Source organism: Symphalangus syndactylus, chromosome 1 (genome assembly GCF_028878055.3).
Source record: "Symphalangus syndactylus isolate Jambi chromosome 1, NHGRI_mSymSyn1-v2.1_pri, whole genome shotgun sequence".
NCBI lineage: Eukaryota > Metazoa > Chordata > Mammalia > Primates > Hylobatidae > Symphalangus > Symphalangus syndactylus.
This window is the reverse complement of record NC_072423.2, coordinates 139,052,940-139,077,449: the sequence shown is the minus strand read 5'-3', so window position 1 is coordinate 139,077,449 and position 24,510 is coordinate 139,052,940. Positions and strand designations below refer to the sequence as shown.

At 35.4% G+C, this 24,510-nt stretch overlaps 1 protein-coding gene and 1 long non-coding RNA gene across 3 annotated transcripts in view; one reads left to right on the top strand and one right to left on the bottom strand.

Moving 5' to 3' along the window:
• Positions 1-24,510, bottom strand: part of ZNF385D (zinc finger protein 385D) — a 776,796-nt gene that overhangs the window by 538,349 nt on the left and 213,937 nt on the right. The gene's annotated exons all lie outside the window — the stretch shown is intronic.
• The window catches only part of LOC129486325 (uncharacterized), a 46,886-nt gene continuing 33,972 nt past the window's right edge, over positions 11,597-24,510 (top strand). The window contains exon 1 of the long non-coding RNA XR_008658924.2: positions 11,597-19,201. This is a non-coding gene — a long non-coding RNA (uncharacterized lncRNA). The remainder of the gene's footprint in view (positions 19,202-24,510) is intronic.

The following is a 24,510-nucleotide window of genomic DNA, read 5'->3' as shown; positions in this document are numbered from 1 at the left end:
CTATGCCACATTAACTGATTTGCCTAATAAGTCTCCTTTATGCATCATTTATCTAGTTAAGTGCATAATGATGTATTAATAAGTTGTATAGAAAGAGAGGCTGTGGAGGAGTATTTGTTCTCTGATTATCAAAAGTATACGCCATTGATATTAGTGATTAAGCCAATTTTTGGTGCTATGCATGCCTTAAAGTAATTTTATAAAATCATCATTTCAATAAAACAGATTCATTTGTTTTATATAACAAACACTTCTGCAGCACTTACTGAGCAACAAACACTGTGGTAAGTGCCTTATTAACTCAGTTATCCTCCAAATAACTATACGACTTGAATATTATTCCCATTTTCACAATGAAGAAATTGGGACATAGATATAAAGTAATTCACTGAGAACATAGACTGGCAAGTGGATTTGAACCTACATAGTTAAGTCACATGCTACAGCCTCAAAACCTGCTGGTTCTTTCAATCCTGCCTTCCTAGAGTTCCTTTCAGACCTGAATACTTGAGAGTTCTGTTGACCAAAATCAATTTCCTACCTGTCCACTTTTCTGGAAAGAGTAAAAAGGTGCTTGTCTGTTTAGAAGTGACCTTTTTTTCTTAGCACATACAATGAAGACTATATAGGCAGACTCAGTTCCCCTAAAATATCAGCCCAAGGAGAGCAAAGGCAGAGTAGATACAACACACACTGGACTTGAAACTAAGCTTTATTTTGTCCCTTGTTTTTCGTTGTGCATAACCCAATGGAGTACCTTTTCTTGACTTCCTTTGGCTTCTAAGCAGGAGTCCACATCATGTGAGGTTTTAGAATTGTTCACATCATGTAAATAGAGTTTGGCTTATCAGATTAGAGTCACATTTTAAAGGGTCTTGAATGTTGAGTTTGAGGTGTCCTAAGTGCAACAGAATAGGGGAACACTGAGAATTCTTAAGGAGAGAAATGGAAGATGAAAGCCATTTTATCTGGTCTCATGAAAGGTGCTGAATGAACTGGAGTAGAGCACAAATATGGCCAGAGACCAGTTACACAGCTAACTGGGATGAGGAGGTGAGAGAGGGAGGAGAAGATAAGAAGATAGATCTAAGGTGATTCATGAGCCTCAGCCCTGCGCAAATACAAGAATGTAGTTTTATTCACATCACCAGATGAGAGAAATCTTGTTTGGGAGAAAAGAGAAACAGGGAGATGACACAGAGTTGAAAGAGAAAGATAAATGCGACTTTCAACAATATACATAAAGACTTATTTCAATAATCCTAGCATATTGAGGCTAAAAATTCTCAAGATTTTTACAGGAGTGTGAGCATATTAGCTGAGAAGTGTAACAATCTTTTTTTTTTTGGCTATGTCAGCACTGTTCTGTGCAAAGCAGCTTTTTCACCAATACTATTTTCCCTTGCTGTTACTAGCCCTACTCTGTGAGATAAACAATTTAAATTGGTGTCTTTTGTAACTTTCTCATGGAGCACATAGTTTCTTTACAGCATTTACCATAATTTATAATTATATACTCATTTATTATAGGTTTGCTTGTTAAATGTTTCCTCTACTAGATTGGAACTTTAAATGAAGACATAAACTTCATCTTATTTTACAGCCATGTATACCCAGTTATTAGCATAGTTTAGAGCTCAAGATGAATAAATGATTCAAGTTTCTTGTCCTCATTAAAAGCTAAGATTTTAAAAAATCTTACAGACTCAAAAACTGAAGCAATACCTGGATGATTTTATTCACCTCATTGTGTTGAAAAATAAAATAAAAGTCCGTAAACTTCCTGGGCTTTTATTAGAAATTAAAGGTTAGGAATAGTTGTAACTAGGTTAGCTGTGGATTGCTAAATTTAAACACTTCCCTTCCAAGGGGTTCAACTCTGTTAACACCTCAACTGTTCAGGTTCTTGTATGTAAAATATTTATGGATATAAAAGGTTGTAATGTAACATTGTAATAAGCAGAGAAAGAAGCACTATTCTGTGTCAGAGAGATTTGCATTACTACTAATAGAAGTTAGCCTCACAGCTGGAGTGCTGCAAGAAAGAAAAAATATATTTTTGAGATAGAAAAAAATGTGCGTTCATAACAAGTTCAAATACTTCAATCAAAGTATAGTATGATATACACTATTTTTTTTTTCACTGATGAAAGGCCCAAATAAAGTAAGCTTTAAAAAAATCAAAATACAATAAAGGTCTGTGATCCAGAACATCTTCAATCACAGCCTCTTATTCTGCTCTGTCATCTAATTTCACCATTCTCCACTCCAGTGCCTTTGACCTTCGGAGAACAATAATGCCAATGACTTCTACAGTTATTTGCCCCATTGTGCCACTGTAATTGAGTTCACCTACAGACCTATTTGATATTGTACTAATAATTATTTATGCTAGAAGTAGTCTAGCTACACTAATAAGTCTTTGTAAAATCTCATCAAGAAACTTTAAAAAAGATGTTTTGTGTTAATGATGATGAGGTGTCCTTGACTATATTGAACTCCCTATTGCATGAATTCTAAAAGTGTATTTATATTTATATTTATGCTTAGAAATAAAAATTTTAAAAACCTGTACATTATAAAAATTTAAATAACGTTATTTTCATGAAATTAAAGAAAAATTATCTCTGTGTCCCTCTGTGTGAACAAGAAAAAAATGTGTGAACAAGAAAAAAATGTGTTTTCCTTTTAATGATATGCAAAAATGTTTCAGTAATTTTAAATGTTTTATACATTCTCTAAGGTCTTATCAACCCAATGCTTGTTTAAAATGTAGTTAATACAAGACAATATGTATGTAGCTTTAAGTAGCCTCTATAACATAAACACATTTTCCAATCATTAATGTCTTAAGCAAAAAGACCCAAAGTAGAAAATAACATTCTTCAAAAAATATCTTTCTTACAACAGTGTTCAAACTCTTCTATACGGCAGATGTGTAATTTCCAGAAGTAATAACACAGTGCCAAATCTCTACGTAACAAAGGAGGTCCAAATTTTTATTTGCCTCAAATAATACCCAACCGAATAGAATCGCAATGCATAGAATATTGTAGACAATTAGAATTTCATTTTTAATGTAATTTTATTTCTTCACCAAACTAAGATTTGTAAATGTATCCATTTTAGTTGGATAATTTGTTCTAATACCTAAGTAGGTTTTGACCCTATAGTTAACAGAAGCTTTCTCTCAGTTATGCACAAGAACCCAGAAGAAAGTTTTTGTGACTGACACTGGTGAGCCTGGCAGAGGAGAGTGACTCAGGGCAGTGTGACACATGTCACTGAAGTGTATCAGGTCCAAGCCTCAATACACCTCCTGTAACTTATGTGGGTTGCAAGTGCTGAGGAGGGCAGCGATTGGAGAGAATGAAAGTAGGCCAGATGTTTCTAGGCAATTAGTGGCCTACCCACAGCATGTACATGAATTAGACCTTGTTCAGACAATGACTCCACATATACTGCCCAGATGATAAGCATGGGATTTCTCTCCACTCCCTACTATCTCACAATGAAACTATTATTTACAGTTTAAGCATGTCTACAATTTGGCTACATTCTTCCTCTCCAACTGCGTCAGACACCTGCCATGTCAGTCACACTGCTCATTGCTGTTCTATACTCATACACATTCCTTTCTTACTGTGTTTCATGTGCACTTTCCCCTAAAACTAATGTCCACCTCAACACCCCTACCTTCTATGTCCATCTTTCTATATGTAATTCAATACAAAGGCTATTATCCCACAAAGTCAAGATCAAGTTCACTCCTCCTACTATTTCTTATCCAGTTTCAGGCCTTCCCAATTTTTACTTTAATTTTATTCGTTACTTTGCAATTTAGTATATAAGTGTATTCTTCATTGTTTGAAGCTCATGAGGTAGTCACTGAACTGAACTGTGAACTCTTCCAGTTCAAGGCCCGTGTTTTGTGCTTCCTGGTATCTGGAATTTGGTTGCTAGAAGTTCTGGATGTCACATTGATGGGGCAGGCTTATCACTAAACTAATTTTCCATGCTGGCAACTAAATGAGAGTTAAAAATGTCAGTAAAGACAAAGACAAGTGGAGACTAATGTGCTGTCATTATTAGGGCAAGAATGGTGGTAAAGTCCCTATACTTGCCCACTGAAATACCAACTATGATCATTACCACAATAATTAGCATTTATTGGGCTTCTACTCCGTGCCTACTATGGCTCTAAATCAGGAGTTTAATGTGAATATAATCGCATTTAGTCAGAATAACATCACTGTTAAGTATGTATTCTTTTCTCAATTTTAGGGAACATAAGGAATTTCTCAAAGACCATTCAGAAGAGTGGCGAAAATGGAATTAAAACAGAGTTTGATCTGACTGTACAACTTTTTACCATAGAACTCAGAAAGAATTTAGGCCTCTAAAAACTATATACTTGTTCACAAAAAAACCATCCACCAATTATATATAGTAAATTATAAGTTGCATTGTATTTTAAAACAATAATCATTCAATCAAGCCCTGATGAGCTCCTAAATATAGTATAGAAGGAATTAAATATCCAGTCCTTATAATAAAAGAAAGAAAATATAGATGAATGGAGAGAAATCAAGTGTTAAATAAAAATTATATTAGAAATGTCTTAAAACAATGTGTGATGAATTCAATAACTGATGCCAAGAGATTATATCAAGGCGTACTGTAATTGTAGGCTGAAGGTTTTAAGCACTAGATTCGATAGGAGAAAGACTTTGGAAAAGGAATGGAAAGCTTTTCTATCATTGGAAAGGAAGGCCTCAGATGTGAGAGATCTGTATAAGTAAAGCACAGTTCCTGGTTCAGATGACATTGAGTAAAATCATTTGGCAAAAGGAGAGAATTCACACCGGGAGTGATGAATGGAAGAGTATTAAGTTGTCCCAGGGAAAGAAGAATGAAAGCTTTTTTAGACTAACCAGTGAGGAAGGAAAAGCTAGATCTAAATGAATTTTCTCTGAACATGCCTCACTTCTTTCTAGTTCTTTTATTTCCTTTTTTATTTCTTCCCTGGGTCTTTTTGTTTTAGAGGTCTTTGGAAACTTCTGTCTTGTTTGTGTTATTTTATGTTTCTGACAAACCATGAACTATGACGTTGTCTACTGATATTTCTCTATTCCTTTTTTCAACATATGAAAAAAATTTTAAGTGTAACGTATAATCAGGCAATGTAATGTAGCAAAAAAAGTGTTTATGGATTTTAAAGGCAAGCAGAGGTGGATCTGACACCAGTTCACCCGTTTAGTGGCAAGTTGCTTGCTCTCCATGTATCTCACATTCTTCCTCTGTCAAATGGGAAAAAGAATAACTACTTGGCAAGTAAATGGGATGTGAAGATTAGGAAATACATATGTAAAGCACTATTTTTTACAACATAGCAAATGCAATGTTACATCTGGGTATTATCAATTCGTTCAACATTCATGTCAACAAAGTTTGTATTTTATGCCAGAAACTCTCCTTCTTGCTGAAGTGCAGCAATGAAAACAAAACGGAACAAACCTAGTCTATATGCTATCAAGGAACTTAGATTCTAGTTACGGATATAGAAAACAATCAGATTATAAATATGTAATATAGTTTACTATAAGTCAATGCTGTGAAAAAATAAAAAGTATAAGACAGGCTAAGACGATAAGAGTAAGCTTGGAGTATAAAAAGTTCATATACAGTGGTCAGGGAGGTTCCAAATTATATTTATTTTTAAGGAAGAAAATATGTAAAAATCTGCTGCACAAAATATTTGTCAATGTCATAATACAGAAATAGTTTTGAATACTGCAAAAATAGTACCAACTTTCTAAGAAGTTACTTCAAATAGAAAGACACCACAGAGGATCCATCCAAGTACTTTTAGATAATTCATGTTTCATCAAAGGCTGAAAAACAAAGAATATTAAGTCCAAAGTGTTTGAAACCGATGACTAATAAAGATCAATGAGGGACAAAAGCAAATTATCTTGGAAAGTGTGATTCCAGCCAATGAAAAAAGATGACACAATTTATTTTAATACCTACTTTATATTCTGTAGAAAACTATTAAATGAGTTGAGTACTATTTCTATTGTATGGTGGTTAAAAGAGAAGTCCCAGGAAACAAAATATTTGGGTTCAAAACTTTGATTTTTCTTAGCTGTGTGACCTACCTAATGGAATTTATAGGTTACTATGTAGATTATGCCATTTTTGGGGAAATTTTGTTATTATGAGAATACCAATACATTCTCTGACAAAAATATTATCTATTTGGAAATAGAGTAGTATTGAATGTATGCACTAAGCTGACTCAAATGTCAGGCATAATAAAATTTCCTACTTAGCTGAAATAAGTGAAGCAAACAATGATCTACCAAGTATAGTGATTAGGCAGGATGTTTTCTATGGTCTTTTTTCCATTTTAATTCCACGACTCTTTTTTTTTTTTTTTTTTTTTTGAGATGGAGTCTCGCTCTGTCACCCAGGCTGGAGCGCAGTGGCATGATCTTGGCTCACTGCAAGCTCCACCTCCCAGGTTCACGCCATTCTCCTGCCTCAGCCTCCCGAGTAGCTGGGACCACAGGCGCCTGCCACCACGTCCGACTAATTTTTTGTATTTTTAGTAGAGACGGGGTTTCACCGTGTTAGCTAGGATGGTCTCGATCTCCTGACCTCGTGATCCGCCCGCCTCAGCCTCCCAAAGTGCCGGGATTACAGGCGTGAGCCACCGTGCCCGGCCTCTTTACTTTCTTTTATGTGTTATGGCCCACCTCATTCTACAATTAATTTGAGGCAACTAAATCTTTAAGCTCTATGTTGAAAAAGAAAAATTATTTTTTAGAAAAATTGTTCTTCCTCATTCACAGCCTTAGGTCCTTTTACAAAGTCCCATAGCTAGAAGCCATTAAGTTATATACAATTATTCTTCTTGAATTTGGGAAATTCCGCTTTCCTGGAACTTTTCTCTTTTATAAAGAAAATATATACAACATACACATGTGTATGTCAAATGTATATGTTATAGCTAAGGACATGACAAAACAGTAACACTTTATGTGTATTATGTCAAGTAACAGATAAGTTATCAAAAATTTTATAGCATAATTTTTAAAATTTCTGAAATACTATTACATTTTAATTATTAGAGAAATCATACCCACTTGGTATTCAAGTAGTTTGTTTCTAAAATAAAATGACTTCTTTTTTAAATGGTCAGAGGAGAATAAGCAAATAAAAATTGATTTGAATTCTTTCCCTAAACCTGTTCACAGATGAGGGGCTCTTCTGGATTATAACCCACATTCTAATTTCTAGTGAGTCATCCTTCCTTACTATGACACATAATACAAACAGAATGTAAGGACTCATCCTCCAGCTAATGCACTGTTTAGAAACTCGGTAAGTGAGTAAAAGCACGTGGCCACGAGGACACAAGAATATCTAAGCGCTGCAGAAACAGCCACATAATTTGCTCCTTGATTTATTGCATCTTTGGCAGGCAATGCTCTGAGCTTTCATGCATATATGGGCAATTGGGGCATCTGTGATGAAGTGCTGTTGACAGAAGTATGGCCCGTGGTAACATGATTGCTATAATAAGGAAGCATGGTAAGTCAGACAGCTGTATCAATGGTTATTCTCTGCTTTGATATTTCAAAATGTCAACACACCATCACAAACTGTCAGGGGAAACAATTTAAAGATGTAGGGGAAGAAAAGAACACTTCTATCGGCAGTTCGTTAATCAGGTCATTGTTTAAGACATCCCTAATCACAGATATAATATATGCTGTTCTGTAACATATCGAAAAAACATAGGATTTCACCAAAAGCTGAAGGCCAACTTCATCAGTCTTATTTTAAAGTTATCACTTATTTTGCCTTGTAAGATGTTATAACTTAACCCTTCTAGGTCCACACTGGAATCTTCATGACAATGGTTAAGAACTTATAAATGTAATATTACGTCACATAAGAACTCATACTTCTAATAATAAAAACTGTATCAGAAAAGCCAAAAAAGTTCTTAACTTCAGGCTAAGTCCAGCTGTTTCATACTGGAAGGCCTAAAAATGAGGGAAGTATTAATTTATTCCACCCAGTTCACATTTTGGTACTGTCTAGCTTATAGTGAAAAAAGTCATCTTGAAGAAATAACTGACTAATTTGTAAAAGTGACTAGTAAATACTAAATAGATATATTCACTGACTCTATATTTGAATGTGTGTGTATGTGTGCGTGTATATATGTGTGTGTGTATATATATACGTATACACATATATATAGCAAGTGAGAGAGAAAGAATAAGTAATTATTGGACTCATCCTGTCTTACCTCTTTTTCTATGCTCCAGTTTATCAAATACTGATCTTTGATAGCATTAATGACTTGTGCAGTGACAACATCACGGAAAAAAATGATATATCTACTAATTATAATATACGCAGTATATTTCCTCAATATTTTAATTTGGAAATTAGTTTATATGATACAACAGAGATTAAATTATAAGAGAAAAATAGCAACAGGTACTCAACAAATTATATATACTACTCTGTAAGGGAAATGACTTTTTCTTTTATGTATATAATAAATAAATGCATTTATATGTTAGTTACTGTATGCTATAACTAACGTAAACATGTAGATTTTTCTCAACCAAAGTTAGAAATTTTACTAACCAGATATAAGTTTGCTAGCAAAGAAGGAAATAAAGATACTACATGAACAGTAATTTAGTCCTGGCAGTTTAATTGAATGGCCAAACTAAGCCTGAAAACACTGATGCATTTTGTTGCAAATGGAAATACAAAGAAATCATTAAATACTGTTACATTTGATGACAAGAATTATGTTTGTGTTAAAAATTCAATCAAGTTTCCTTGTCAGTTCAATACCGATAATTTTAACATGTTCATATCAAAAACTCAGTGAACCATGGAATTGCATTCAAGAAACAGAATGAAGCCAGATGCTAAGTCTATGATTAAGAAAATATTAAATATATTTACCATTTATTTATGTTTTCAGCTGTATTGCACTTAAGTAAAAGGATAGTTTTTAAAATGGAACACAAATTCATATATACAGCACTCTTCTACAGTCTTACACATTAACTTACCCAGCAGCACTGCGCTTGCTGCTAATGAAAAGACAGCAGGCTGTACAAATCTCCTTAAGTCTCCTGTGGCAAGAAAACTATTACAGAAATGAATAGAAGGAGGTCTCTGGAGATTTTCTCTTGCCTTCTTGTTTTACCAGAGGCTGTTAGGATCACACTGAGAACTGTCAAAGCTGAATAAACCACTGACAATTGGGTTTATACCCTTTAGGCAGTCAAGCTTTCATAAGGGATGATTCGACTTTGTCCGAGCACCAATGTATTAAAAACAATGTGAAAACTCCCACTGACTGGAGCCTGCCTTATAACTGTAGACAAAGAGGAACTTTTCTGCTGGTGGTTTGCAAGGAAAGGCTTGTCGGAGAGAGTTAATTCAAGCAGCCTGAAATTACATCAACCCTGTGCATTTAAGTACTGTTAATCTGCAGCTTTGCACATTGTATTTTCAAAGCAGTTCAGCTGAAGGGTGGGAGAATAACTAGGTTTACAGAATCATTTAGAAATATTAAATTTCTTAACTCCAATCTTTGACAAGAAAATGCTCATTAGTGTTATGGGATGAGAGAGGAGAAAAAAAATTTGAAATTCAAATTAAGTTATTTTATATTATTTTATAACACATTTAATTTTTTTCAGAATAAATGAGCAAATTCATTGATGAATAAAATTATAGAAATGTAGATATATATGTAAAGTACTTACTAGGTCAAGACCTTCATCTTCATTTTATAGAGGAGTACAGATAAGTACTTCTTAATGAGTTTTGGAACTCTCATTTACATAGAAAACATCACCAATTCACTATCAATATGAATCATTTGAAATTCTTATTTTCAATTTACACATAGGTAGTCTCTTAGAAAATATACATCAAAATATTTGTCAAAAACTAAATGCATATATTCACTGACTATATTTGTATGTGTGTGTGCGTGCATATATATGTGTGTGTATATATGCATATATATATACACATATATATAGCGAGCGAGAGAGACAGATTGAGAGAAAGAGAATGAAAGAGAGAAAGAGACAGAGAGGGGAGAGAGAGAAATTTTTCTATGCGACACAGGCTGGGAGAGTAAAATGATAACTGTCTTAATAGAGTTTGTGAATATTGTCTGGTCTTCAGAAAAATTTTTTAACCTATATGGATGTTCATGCATGCAAAATGCATGTTTATGGTGAGATGCATGTTAGTTGTATGTTTTCTGCACAGAAGAGCAAACATTTTAAGTCTGGTTTTTCAACTCACTAGCTGTGAAAACCACAAAAACTCACTGAAAAACTTAATTTCAATTTCTATAAAACAAAAATAATAATGCCTAGAGAGCTATCAAGATTAAATTATTTTGCTCATGTGAAAGAAGATGACACAAAGCAGGTTGAACAAACTCTTTTTCTGGACTAAGAATTTTGCATGATGGTAAATGTTTATCTTCAAAAACTTATGTTGTGCTTCTATTACGTGTTTGGCTCAGTGATCTTCTGCCCAACTGATGTAAGTTTCGTCATGTTAACCTACATTGTGGAATTACCTAACTTTGTGAAATGTCTTAAAGAAAAATTGTTTAAATATGTGCCTTGACATATTAAGCTGATGAACTCATATTATGTGTTTATACTGGAAACGTAAGTAATTATGCTTCATTTCCTCTTTGAGGAACTCAGATTAATAAGTTTTACATTTTGAGTTACGCTTCTCAATTTCAGAGCTCTCTAAAAATTAAGAAATCAGTTCACAGTAATATGAATTTAAGCTGAACTCGGTAATCATCTCTTAATTTTACTTAATGCACTGTGCATATTCAAATGGCAAATTAGCTGATTTAGCTGACCGCTGCTCAGGTCATGGACCAATTCACCAAATGTATTTATCTATTGCTCCAAAGTCATACACCGGTGAACCACAAAATTAGGATCTTTTCTTCTGGAGAAGCTTCGTTTCCTTGATTTTTCTTTTAAAGAGAAAGAGAACTTTTCTCTTTTAACTTAACCATTCCCATCCTCTGTTTAAAATGAGACAATTACAGAAAGTAAAATATTTAATAGTCTATTAGTTTACATTCTTTATATATACAAAACATTTTTATGTATATCTATTGAATGCTGTATATGATGTACAAGAAATTCAACACATAAAGCAGTCTACACGGACTCACCCATTAGTTTGTAGGCATTGCAAAGTTAAAAATTAATTCATTATATTTTAAAGATAAAAAGAAACGAAAAGTTTTTGAAGTTTTTCTTTGTTTTCTCTAATATATATTTTTAAATAGAATGTCCTTATGAACTGATTTGTTTTCATGTAACACTATGTTAAAAATTACTTTCTCAGGCCAGGCACAGTGGCTCACACCTGTAATCCCAGGTGTTTTTAAATAGGGTAGCTTCCAGGAAAATGACATTAACTCATATTTTTTACCTCAACTAAACTCCCTATTTTTAACCTATTTTTTACCTCAACTAAACTCCCTATTTTTAAATAGGGTAGCTTCCAGGAAAATGACATTAACTCATATTTTTTACCTCAACTAAACTCCCGTGTTTTCTAAACATTCAAGGAATAGAGAGCATTTTTGCCCTTCCATTTAACTTCAGTAAATATTATACCCAGCCATCCATTTTTTTAACGTTCATGTAACTAAAATAAATATGATGCCTGACAGAGTAATTTATTTAGGCTTACACAAAGATACCACTGTAGTATTTGGAAACTAGACAAAATTAGAGTAGGTAATTTCTAATTACAGTAGTAAACTCACTCACATATACACACACACAATGAAGGCACACGCAGCCTGTAGCAAAGCACTAACAGAATTGTTTAAAATGAGATACCTTCCAACCTGCTTTGCTCAGCCATATTTATAAAATCATGGACAAATATAAGCTGGACAAAAAAGACAAACAAGGAAAAGATACTCAAATTATTTCTAATTGAATTATTTTAAGGTAAAAAGTCAGATTTTATTTAATCACAGCGTAAGAGCTGCCCTCCATCCCCATTTGGAAGATAAGACGCAACTTATGTCCTCAAAAGCACAATATTGAGTCACGTTTTCTCATTGCTTTGCTGTGTTAATAATTCTCTCTGTACCTCAGTTTCTTTGCAGTAACAAGGGTCTTATAATAATGACAACTTCAACGCCTGAATATTCCATTTTAACACATACGTATTAGGTGATGTTTGACCCACAGCAGATGAAACTTGTCTCTAAGTAACATGCCCCAGTATGTTTTTTTGTTTCAAGTAAACACATAGGGATCAATATTCTCAAAATTACAGTTTTTGACACATTCTCATGATGGGAGTTTTTAATTATTTTATAGGCTCACAAGGATCTAAGGAGCCTTAGTGACACTTAGAATAACTCCGCAACCTAGAGGTTTCTAAACTTTCTCATTTTGCAGCAATTTTAGTGTCTTAGTAATATTTACATGGTACCCCTAGGCCAAAAGATATATGTGGGTTCTGTTTGTTAATTAGTTAGGTGTAAACAACTTAATTTTTATATCCTTAATAGTTATATCCTAACAACTTAGTAGCAACATGATTCATTAATATATATTAACTGAAGGTAAAACATTATTTCTATTTCATTCTTAAATTTTCACAGTGACTTACTAAGGGAATCCATGTTCCTGTTGGACCCAAAACAATTTCTTAAACTTTGGAATAATGTTAGACATCCCCACCCTCACTTCCCTTTCCTCACTGCCTTTTGTGTTGTACTTGCATCACACCACAGAAACCAATGAAAATCAAGCTTTACAAAAATATGACATAATGAAAAGCAATGTCACATAATCTAACGTTGAAACTGTGACTTGCCCCAAGCAAGTGGCCTACAAGGCTGTCTAGCCTTTGAAACACTTAGAAATCTGGTGCTGCCCCTGTGAGTTCACTGGTATGCTTGAGACTGACTTTTAACTTTTATTGTAAAAAATCAAGGTTTTTTTTATTGTTACCAACAGATGTTTTTGTGTTACTACAAATGGAGCATCATTGTGAAAAGGCAGGACAAGTTATTTCATCAAAGGAAAACAACTTTCTAAAATTTATCCTTCTTCCTACAAAACACAGTACAGTAACATAAATTTGGATGCAACACTATAGACAACTGGCTGCTTATCTTTCTTGCTGGCTCTGTTCTTAAAATGGCTGGAGGAAGCAAGTGATAAAGGAGATGGAAACCGAAGTTCTTACCTTCTTGGAGGGAGTGGGGACAGGGCATGAAAGAAAAAAACAAAGCTACATGGAAAATGCAGGTAATTCCACCCCCAAAAACGAGGAGGGAGAAGATGGGTTCTCTTGTCTCCAATGTTCTCCCATATCCATCTCCCCAGTTCTGGCCAATAAATATCACCTAAACAGGGAGGTGATTTCTTAAGCGTCTGATGCTTCTTAAGAAATCAGAAGCTTAAGAAAGATGATTCTGGATTCAGAATCATCTCCGTTAAAACTGCAGCCTGGGTGAGGAAACACTACTTGGTGGTGCCAACCAAACAAAAACTTGAATTTACCTAAATTTTGCAATCTGTTCTCAAAATCTGTTTACCCTGCTGCATAGATTCAGCCTGACCATTCAATTAACCCACATGCTACAAAATTGAGCATTTTAGATTAACTCATTGAGTTATGGTGGTAAGAGGGTTAGATTCTTTACTAAATATCTACTGTATGGCAATTCCATACTGGCACATGCTAAGTACTACTGGTGTGACACAGATAATTCATTCTTCTATAATTCAAAGGAGGGAATATTTTTGTGGTTTCTCACAAGTAGGTAAGAACTTGAGTTTATTGGCCAGGCATAATGGATCACGTCTGAAATCCCAGCAATTTGGGAGGCCCAGGAATGTGGTTCACTTGAGCTCAGGTATATGAAACGAGCTTGGAAAACATGGAGAGACCCTGTCCCTCCAAAATAGAAAAAAATTATCCACGTCTAGTGGCATATGCCTATAGTCCCAGTACTCAACAGGCTGAGGTGAGAGGATCCGCTTGAGTCCAGGAGACAGAGGCTGCAGTGAGCCGTGATCACACCACTGCATTGAAGACTGGGTGAGAGAGTGAGACTATGTTTCAGAAAACAAAAAAAAAAGTGAAGGAAAGAAAGAAAAGAGAAGAAAACGAAATGAAAAAGAAAAAGAACCTGAGTTTATTTATCCAGAGTCCTAGAGGTCCCCACCTGCTGTATAGGGGCTTCCTTTACAAATGTGATATTCCTCCTCATTTTCACACTTATTATATTTTATAATAGTAATAACAAGAAGGTAAAGGTATGTTTAAAATGATAAAGTTTGAGTGGGAGAGGAAGAAAAAGGATTGACCTTCTACAGTGATGTAACTGTAAATATGTAAAAGGGAGACAACTAAGAGGTGACCTTGGAAAAACCAAATACTTTGCATTATACTTAGCTTTTCAATAACTGGAAGTAAGTTACTGGCCAACAGAGTGACATATTTAAAACAATCTAGGCCGCACGCGGTGGCTCATGCTTGTAATCCCAGCACTTTGGGAGGCCGAGGCAGGTGGATCACGAGGTCAGGAGATTGAGACCATGGTGAAACCCCGTTTCTACTAAAAAAAAATACAAAAATTAGCCGGGCGTGGTGGCGGGTGCCTGTAGTCCCAGCTACTCGGAGAGGCTGAGGCAGGATAATGGCGTGAACCCGGAAGGCGGAGCTTGCAGTGGGCCAAGATCGCGCTACTGCACTCCAGCCGGGGTGACAGAGCAAGACTCCATCTCAAAAAAAAAAAAACAATCTATATGTCAGAGGAATCTGTTCACAGTGGTTAATGTATCCTCTGCTTTTAGGAATACTTAGGCAAGGGTAAAAAGTGACAAATGATTTTCATCATTGGAGTAAGAGTTATGGCTAAACATAATCTCTCAAAATAATCATGTGATAAGCCCAATTTCAAAAAGAGGGATGCATGACTACAGGGGCCAATCCAAGACCTTCAACAAAAGCACGTCTCAAGCAGAAAGCAATCTGTATTATTTATCCTGTGATCCACAGTCTCTCTCCATCAGGTGATCCAATTTAACCTTAACTTAAAGTTTATTATCTGTGGTGATATGGTTTGGCTGTGTCCCCAGCAAAACGGCAACTTCAGTTGTATCTCCCAGAATTCCCACGTGTTGTGGAGGGACCTGCGGGGGTGGGGGCACAATTGAATCACAGGGGCCAGTCTTTCTCATGCTCTTCTCATGATAGTGAATAAGTCTCATGAGATCTGATGGGTTTATCAAGAGTTTCTGCTTTTGCTTCTTCCTCATTTTCTCTTGCTGCTACCATGTAAGAAGAGCCTTTCGCCTCTAGCCATGATCTGAGAACTCCCCCCAGCCATGTGGAACTGTAAGTCCAATTAAACTTCTTTCTTTTGTAAATTGCCCAGCCTTGGGTGTGTTGGTACTGGGAGTGGAGCATTGCTGAAAAGATACCCATAAATGTGGACATTACTTTGGAACTGGGTAACAGGCAGAGGTTGGAACAGATTGGAGGGCTCAGAAAAAGACAGGAAAATGTGGGAAAGTTTGGAACTTTCTATAGACTTGTTGAATGGCTTTGGCTAAAAGGCTGATAGCAATATGAACAATAAGGTCCAGGCTGAGGTGGTCTCAGATGGAGATGAGGAACTTGTTGAGAACTGGAGCATAGGTGACTCTTGTTTTGTTTTAGCAAAGAGGCTGGCAGCATTTTGCCCCTGCCCTACATATTTGTGGAACTCTGAACTTGAGAGAGATGATTTAGGGTATCTGGCGGAAGAAATTTCTAAACAGCAAAGCATTCAAGAGGTGACCTGAGTGCTGTTAAAGGCATTCAGTTTTATAAGGGAAGCAGAGCATAAAAGCTTGAAAAATTTGCAGCCTGACAATGTGATAGAAAAAGAAAAACCCATTTTCTGAGGAGAAATTCAAGCCACTAGCAGAAATTTGCATAAATGAGGAGCTGAATGTTAATCTGTAAGACAATGGGGAAAATGTCTCCAGGGCATGTCAGAGGTCTTCATGGCAGACCCTTCCATCACAGTCCCAGAGGCATAGAAGAAAATGGTTTCATGGGTTGGGTCCAGGGTCTCTGTGCTGTGTGCAGCCTAGGGACTTGATGTCCTGTGTCCTAGCTGCTCCAGCCATGGCTGAAAGGAGCCAAGGTACAGCTCAGGCCCATGGCTTCAGAGGGTGCAAGTCCCAAACCTTGGCAGTTTCCACATGGTGTTGAGCCTGCGCATGCATGGAAGTCAAGAATTGGGGCTTGGGAACCTCTACTTAGATTTCAGAAGATGTGTGGAAATGCCTGGATGCCCAGGCAGAAGTTTGCTGCAGGGGTGGGACATTCATGGAGAACCTATGTTAGGGCAGTATGGAAGGGAAATGTGAGATTGGAGCCCCCACACAGAGTCCCTACTGAGGGACTGCCTAGTGGAGCTGTGAGAAGAGGGCAAACATCCTCTAGACTCCAGAATGGTAGATGCAACAGCTTGCATTGTTCACCTGGAAGAGTCACAGACAATCAATGCCAGCCCATGAAGGCAGCCAGGAGGGAGGCTGTACCCTGCAAAGCTACAGGGACAGAGCTGCCCAAGACTATGGGAACCTAGGTCTTGCGTCAGTGTGACCTGGATGTGAGACTTAGAGTGAAAGGAGATCATGTTGGAGTTTTAAGATTTGACTGCCCTGCTGGATTTCAGACTCACGTGGGGCCTCTAGCCCCTTTGGTTTTGACCAATTTCTCCCATTTGGAATGGCTGTATTTACTAAATACCTGTACCCCCATTGTACCTAGGAAGTCACTAGCTTGCTTTTGATTTCACAGGCTCATAGGCAGAAGGGACTGGCCTTGTCTCAGATGAGACTTTGGACTGTGGACTTTAATGCTGAAATGAGTTAAGGCTTTGGGGGACTATTGGGAAGGCATGATTTGTTTTGAAATGTGAGGACATGAGATTTGGAGGGGCCAGGGGTGGAATAATATGGTTTGGCTGTGTACCCATCCAAATCTCAACTCGAATTGTATCTCCCAGAATTCCCATGTGTTGTGAGAGGGACCCAGGGGGAGGTAATTGAATCATGGGGGCAGGTCTTTCCCATGCTAGTCTCATGGTAGTGAATAAATCTCATGAGATCTGATGGGTTTATCAGGAGTTTCCACTTTTGCTTCGTCCTCATTTTCTCTTGCTGCCACCACGTAACAAGAGCCTTTTGCCTCCAGCCACGATTCTGAGAACTCTCCAGCCATGTGGAATTTTAAGTCCAGTTACACCTCTTTCTTTTGTAAATTGCCCAGTCTTGGGTATTTATTTGCCAGCAAGTGAAAACAAACGAATACATCTGAATATTATGTATTTTCAGTCTTGGTGCTCTAATTGCGTTTGGCATTAAGATTGTCCTTACCATGCAAGTGACCTAATACAATAATTGTAGTTCACAACTATAGTCTTTCCGTAAAATTCCACTTCTATTTCATAACTTTGTTCTGGTAATGACTCTATGACAAATTTATTGCTTCCTGGTTCCAAGGCTTCAGGTCCTGTCTCACTACTAATCTTCATGAGTCTTCCTACTTTATGAACAATGGCATTCTTGGAGATTGTAATAGCTGCCATCCATGTCTGCAAGAAGAAGACATTCTTCTAGGGGGAAAAATTCTATGCTGCATTCCTATAGAGCAGTCTTAAAACAAAAATTACACTTTTCCACCTTCAGAAACTCACATGGCACAAGCCTACCCAAACCCCAGAGGACATGCATAAGGTATTGCTTGAACTGGTGTTCTGCTTATGTTGGGGAATCACTGCAGGCTTTGTCTCCAGTTCTCTGCCTCCCAGCATAACCATCTGCCCCATCTCCTCCTTATTTCCATCCCATTTTCTCATACATGGATTTTCCCTCATGGTTTAGAAGCTGATAATGCATTTAGTCTGCCTACCCAACATTTTGCTTTGACTTTTTCCCCTTCAATTCTCTGTTATTTAAGCCATAGCTTCTCTCTCCAACCTTCACCACCATTCATCTACTAGTAAATAAAATGTCTCAGGAGTAGATTAACTAGTTTTATCAATATACTAATGTACCACTAATGTTGGCATTCAGGCAACAGACAGTACTTGAAACAATTCTATTCACATCAGCACCCTGCTTCTCAAGATCACCGCCAGTGTGCCCGAGTGTTGTTCCACACACATGCACCCACACGTTCCCATTTTAATAAAACTGTTATAATTCACTGCAATGCGCACATGCAGGCTAATCTTTATCCTCCCTGAAATTTTTTGTCTCCTTACTTGTTTTCAAATTTAATGTAACTAAGCCTTGTAGATCATATTCTATCATTTCTACCTAACAATATCAGCTTGCACAAATAATGGGCAAAATCATTTTGTGAGGTGATCACATTAAGAAGACCTATATTTTGGAGTTAGGGACACTGGACATTGACAATAGAGGTCGGGAACATGGGCTTTGCTGTCAGGCAGGCCAGAGCTTATACTTTATTGCTTTCTAGTCACAGGAATTTGTATAAGTTTCATACCTCAAAATCCAGTTATTCATCCTTAAAATGGAAATAATAATATTTCTCCAAAAGATCACTATTAGAACTAAGCGAGACATATTTATGTAATGCCACCTTGCTGGGAACACGTTATGGGATTAATGAATAGGAGCTCTTATTTTGTTGATATCACTCTTATTTGTAACTGACAAGAAGCTACATATCTAATAAAAAATAAAACCATTGTTCCAAGTCAATGAAAATGAACAATTTTACCTGTAATATAATCCCAGGGTAGAACTAGATTCTATTGCCAAATTCTATTATAACTGCATAACCTATTTTTCTAAATTACTGCAGAAAGCTTCACAATTGAAATAAAAATTCAAATAAATATTAAGCTGTAGAGTGATGGCTTGGGGATAGCAATCAGAGAATTTTCTAAATATAAACCATGAATGTTCACGATATTATTTTTTCTATCTTAACAGAGCCATGTAGAAGTATATTTTTTCATTACAAATAATTCAAGAAAAGAAAACCACTGAAGATAGATGCAACATTGTATTACATTTTACGACAGGTGAGAAAATATAAACCCTAATGTTCTTTCTTTAAAGCCCTGAGATTTCATAATGCAGTATTACAAGATAACACCTACTGGGATTGGAGCATAAAATACAGGTTTCTAGTATTTGTTGTTTCTATTTCATGTAGTTAATAAAGTTACTTTTAAAGTATTTTGCAACCAATAATACAGTTACATAAATGTCATTGCACTTAAAGTATCACAAATAGCATATGATTCCAGGCCAGAAATTTAGTATACAGCAATGTGAGAATCTTGTGCTTTTCCTTGGTTAGAAACCTATTTAAATCAGCAAATAGGAATAAAGTGTAGTGCCTACAACAGATAAGAAAAACACACTTCAAATAATAAGGGAAAATGCATTGGCAAATAAAAACAAATGAAGATGCTGAATGCAGCTAAGGAAATGCAATTGCTCCTTCAAGATATGTTTTTTCATCTATCCAGCCAAAAGGATAAGAGAAAATAATTTATAAAGTTGTAAAATACCACAGTGTTTGTGAGGAACCAAAAATCTAATCTCTACCTTTCCCCTTCAGCTGAGATTGAAGGCAATCAACACATTCACTTCAAATTGATATTTTCAGAGTGCTGGAAAGAACCATGTAAGGTACTTGCCCTAACTCCAGTCACAGGAGTTGTACTCAGATGTACTCAGAAGTTGTTCAGACACAATGCAAGGAGCCTTGTCACCATGGTCTCCTGTCACCATGGAAGATGGGGCTAGCCCCATGGGTGGGTATACGGAAAAGGAACCTTGGGCCTGTGAGGCTGTCTGAAATACTTGAAACAAGAAGGATCTAGGAAGGCAACTTATTTAACTGCTCCCCTCACTCCAAGGCAAAATAGAGAATCTGACCTAGAAAGAGAAAATCTGCAAAAGGCAGAAGCTTTCTTTGTCCAACTCAGTTCTGGCTCACTAGCCTCTAGAAGAGTGTCTGGCAACAAAACTCAACTCAAAATGGATTAAATACTGAAACATAAGACTCAAGACTATAAAACTGCTAAAAGAAAACATAGGGGAAATTTTTCAGAACATTGGAGTAGGCAAATATTTGATGGCTAAGACTTCAAAAGCACAGGCTACAAAAAAAAAATAGACAAATGGACTATTTTAAACCAAAAACCTTCTGTACAGCCAAGAATACAATCAAAAAGTGATGAAAAAAATCTGTAGAATCGAAGAAAATATTTGCACACTATACATCCAACAAGAGACTAATATCCAGAATATACAAGAAACTCAACAACTAAACAGCAATACACACACACACACACACCCTCCTCAACACACTCACAGAACAAATAATCTGGTTAAAAAGTGGACAGAGGATCTAAAACGTTTCTCAAAAGAAGACATACAAATAAATGGCCAACAAATATATGAAAAAAATGCTCAATACCACTAATCATCAGGGAAATGCAAATCAAAACTATAATGAAATATCATCTTACCCCAGAGAGAATGGCTATTACCAAAAAGACAAAAATAACCGATGCTTGTGAGGATGCAGTAAAAACAGATCCCTTGTACACTGTTGGTAGAAATGTAATTAGGACAGCCATTAGGGAAAACACTGTGGAGGTTTCTCAAAAAATTAAAAATAAAACCACCATATGATCCAGCAATCCCACTACTGCTTATTTATTCAAAGGAAAGGAAATCAGTATATAAAAAGGACACCTACACTCTTTTGTTTATTGCAGCACTATTCACAATTGCTAAGACATGGAGTTAACCTAAATATTAATCAACAGATAAATGGATAAAGAAAAGATGATATATACACACAATGGAATACTATCCAGCCATAAAAGAATGAAATCCTATCACTCACAGCAGCCTGAAGGATATCATATTAAGTGAAATAAGTCAGGCACAGAAATAAATACTGTATGTTCTCATTCACATGTGGGAGCTAAAAAATACCGAGCTCTTGGAAGCAGAGTAGAATCGTGGGTATTAGAGGATATGGAGAAGAGGAGAATAGGAAGATGTTGCTTAAAAGATGCAAAATTACAGCTAGATGGGAGGAATGATTTCTGGTGACCTGTGGTGCTATAGGTTGATATGGTTAACTATAATTTATTGTATGTTTTGAAACAGCTACAAGATAAGATTTTTGATGTTCATAACGCAAAGAAATTATTATTATAATAATTTCTTTATATTATTTATATTATAATTTCTTTATATTTATAATATATAATCTTTATAATATTATAAAATGTAATCTTTATAATTTATATTTATATTGTAATAATTATTATATCATTATATTATAAAATAATAACAATATTATATTATATTATTAATAATTATTATTAATATAATAAATAATAATAATTATTATTAATATAATATTAATATTTATTATCATATAATAATTATTATATAATATTAATATTATTATACATAAATATTATTGTATTATAAATAAATATTATTATAATTATAATTAACACATGTGTTAATTATCCTGATTTGAGTATTATACACTGTATACATGTATCAAAATATCACTCTGTATGCTGTAAGTATGTGCAATTATAATAAGTCAACTAAAAAAATAAAAGAAAATAATTTTTAAATGAATGCCTGGAATATAAAAAAGGTCTTGGTATTTGGATATTAAGTAAATGAATGAAAGAACAGAAACTTACAGGAATTTTCCCTCTTGTCATCAATTTGGCCAATTTTATGTGGCATTTGGAAAATATTGGACTTAATAAAATTTTAAATTAATTCTTTTCTCTTTTTGATTGTCAACAGGTATTTTGCCAAAAAAAATTTTTTAAAAAGAAGCCAGTTTAATTAGAAATATGAAGTAACTACTGAATTGTTTTATTTGCAATGAAATAAATTGTAATCATGCAGGAAAAATTTCCTTAGAACAAACTATAGTGATAAATAAATTTATTTCACATTTTAATTTTAATGCCTTTTATTTTTATAGAACATTACAAGGTCTAAAGTAGGGCTACATACATTATTTCATTGATTGTTACATTTCAATTGTTGAAAAACTGATTACCTAGTATTTTGTAAGTGAATGGATTGCATCCATATAGGATTCTAACATGATCCAGGGAATCAGAAAAGGCTTTTCTTGAGACATTAGTTCTGAAGGATACATACAAATCCATCATTTAGTGGGAGAGTGCTTTGGATGGGATGGGGAGCAACTCTGAAAGAAGGAACATTTGTAGAAATCAAGATAAAAATGACCACAGGGCTTATGAGAAATTGAAAGAAAACTGTTATGACTAAAAGGAAAAGAATTAACGAGAAAAGTCACCGCAAAAAAAAATGACATGGGTTTTCAGGACATCACACAGGGTCTTGTGGGCCAGGTTAAGGAAGTGAGCCTTAAACCTAAGAGCAACAGAAGACACTAAAAAATGGAAAGCAAGGGTATTACCTGGTTATATGGGTGTCTTTCAAAGGTCTATCTCATTAAAGTGTGGAAAACATATTATGGGCAGTAAGAGGAAGGCAACATAAAGCCAGAGAGATAATGTTTAAGAGGATATTGCTGGGAAGAGATGATTATGTATTTGGCTAGAATCCTGGTGCTGGATGTAAAGAGAAGTAGAGAAATGGGGATTTCGGAAGTAAGATCAATAGATGAGGGGAAAATGGTATGTGTGGAAAAAGAGGGGTAGAAGGTAAATTCTAGGTTATCAACAGAAACAACAGAGCATGGTAGAACCACTCCCTGCAAAGACATCTCTGCAGAGAGCATACCTATGGAGAAAAGTTCACCGGAGTTTAATTTTGGAAACGTTAACCTTGAGGTGCCTGCAAGGCATCACAGCAGGGGTGTCAAGCAGGCAGCTTAGAAATAGCACATGATGTTCACAAAAATGGTTTGGTCTGGAGTTTAAAAGCTTTGTAGAGAGAATTAGGTTCCTTATTTCTTTTTTAAGAACACAAAATATGGAAGTACTGATTTTTTTCAGATGGAATGCAGCAGTTCAGCTCCCGGAAGGGAAATGCGATCAATATTTATGCTGGATTCTTGCCAGTGCTATTAACTGGTGAGGTGTCCAACTCTCTGTGGAAAGGTATTTTTTTGGAACTGGATGATTTTCTTTTTCTGTCTTATAATTTCCTTGCCTAGCATACATTCTCATATTTTCTGTGGTTTTAAAGTTGTTTCCTGATGAGGGAACATTAGTATGTACTGGGGAAATGTTTCATTAAACAAAGTTAAAATTGATTTTCATGTTGCAAGACATCTTGGAGTCACCATTACTCTAATATGGGAGGGCGACCATGTAATAACACATTTTCCAAATATTTAAACACCAAACACTTTCTCCAAGATTATCTCTGACAACTAGTGTTTTATAAGTTATTCTTTGGGCAAATATTTGTTAAACAGTAGTCTTGCTTAGAGCAGTATCTTTTATTCAATAGCTTTATCCTGGTTCAAAAACCAAACCTGGCCTTAATGGCCCTTTCCCAAGAAATGTAATACAATTTTCCTGTACATAAAATGCTCATTTTCTTTTCTGGATATTAAAGCTGAAGCAAACTGGATATTCCACTTCTAACTCTGTGGCAGTAGTCACATGGGAGAAGTTTATCATCTGTGTAGGTCACTGTCATCTTTCATTCTTGTGGTAGCATTGGGTCTATGTGAGGGTGGGTTCAGAGGTAGGATTAAAGCAGTGGCCAGGAGAAGGATGAACAGTGCTTAGTCTAGTTTTTCAGACTGTGATCAACTATACGTAGAACCTCAGTAGTGTGTAGAAAGGTAGTTAAGGATAGGGAGGGGAAAGAGTTCCCATCTTACTTTATTTACTGCTTCTATCATTATCCAAATTAATATCCTTATTGCATAAGACTCTGAACATAGTAATCCATATATAAAACTTCTAATCTCAATCTATATTCGGAAAAATGATATTAATCAAAACACCGAATTCCACTTGTAAAAACAATTTATTTAATACTTTCCTGCTGCTGGTGGTTTACAGTTTCTCCATTCATATGCCTTTAAGGTATAATACAATGAATATGCAAGAGATCTCTTTATATTAGGTTGGTGCAAAAGTAATTGTGATAACCTAATAATAACTTTATATTTTTCTTTTTAGTGATTAAAAATGTATGCATGCCCAGAATTCTAGAGATATAAATTAAAAGCAACAACGTGTAAATTAAAATAATGGCCCTGGTAATGACACTGATCAAAATAAAAAGAAAAATTCAGAGGAGAAGTACAAGAACTAACTCAGAGCAATTTTAGAATGGCTACTAATATTAATGTTATTTTATGTTAGATATTATTATA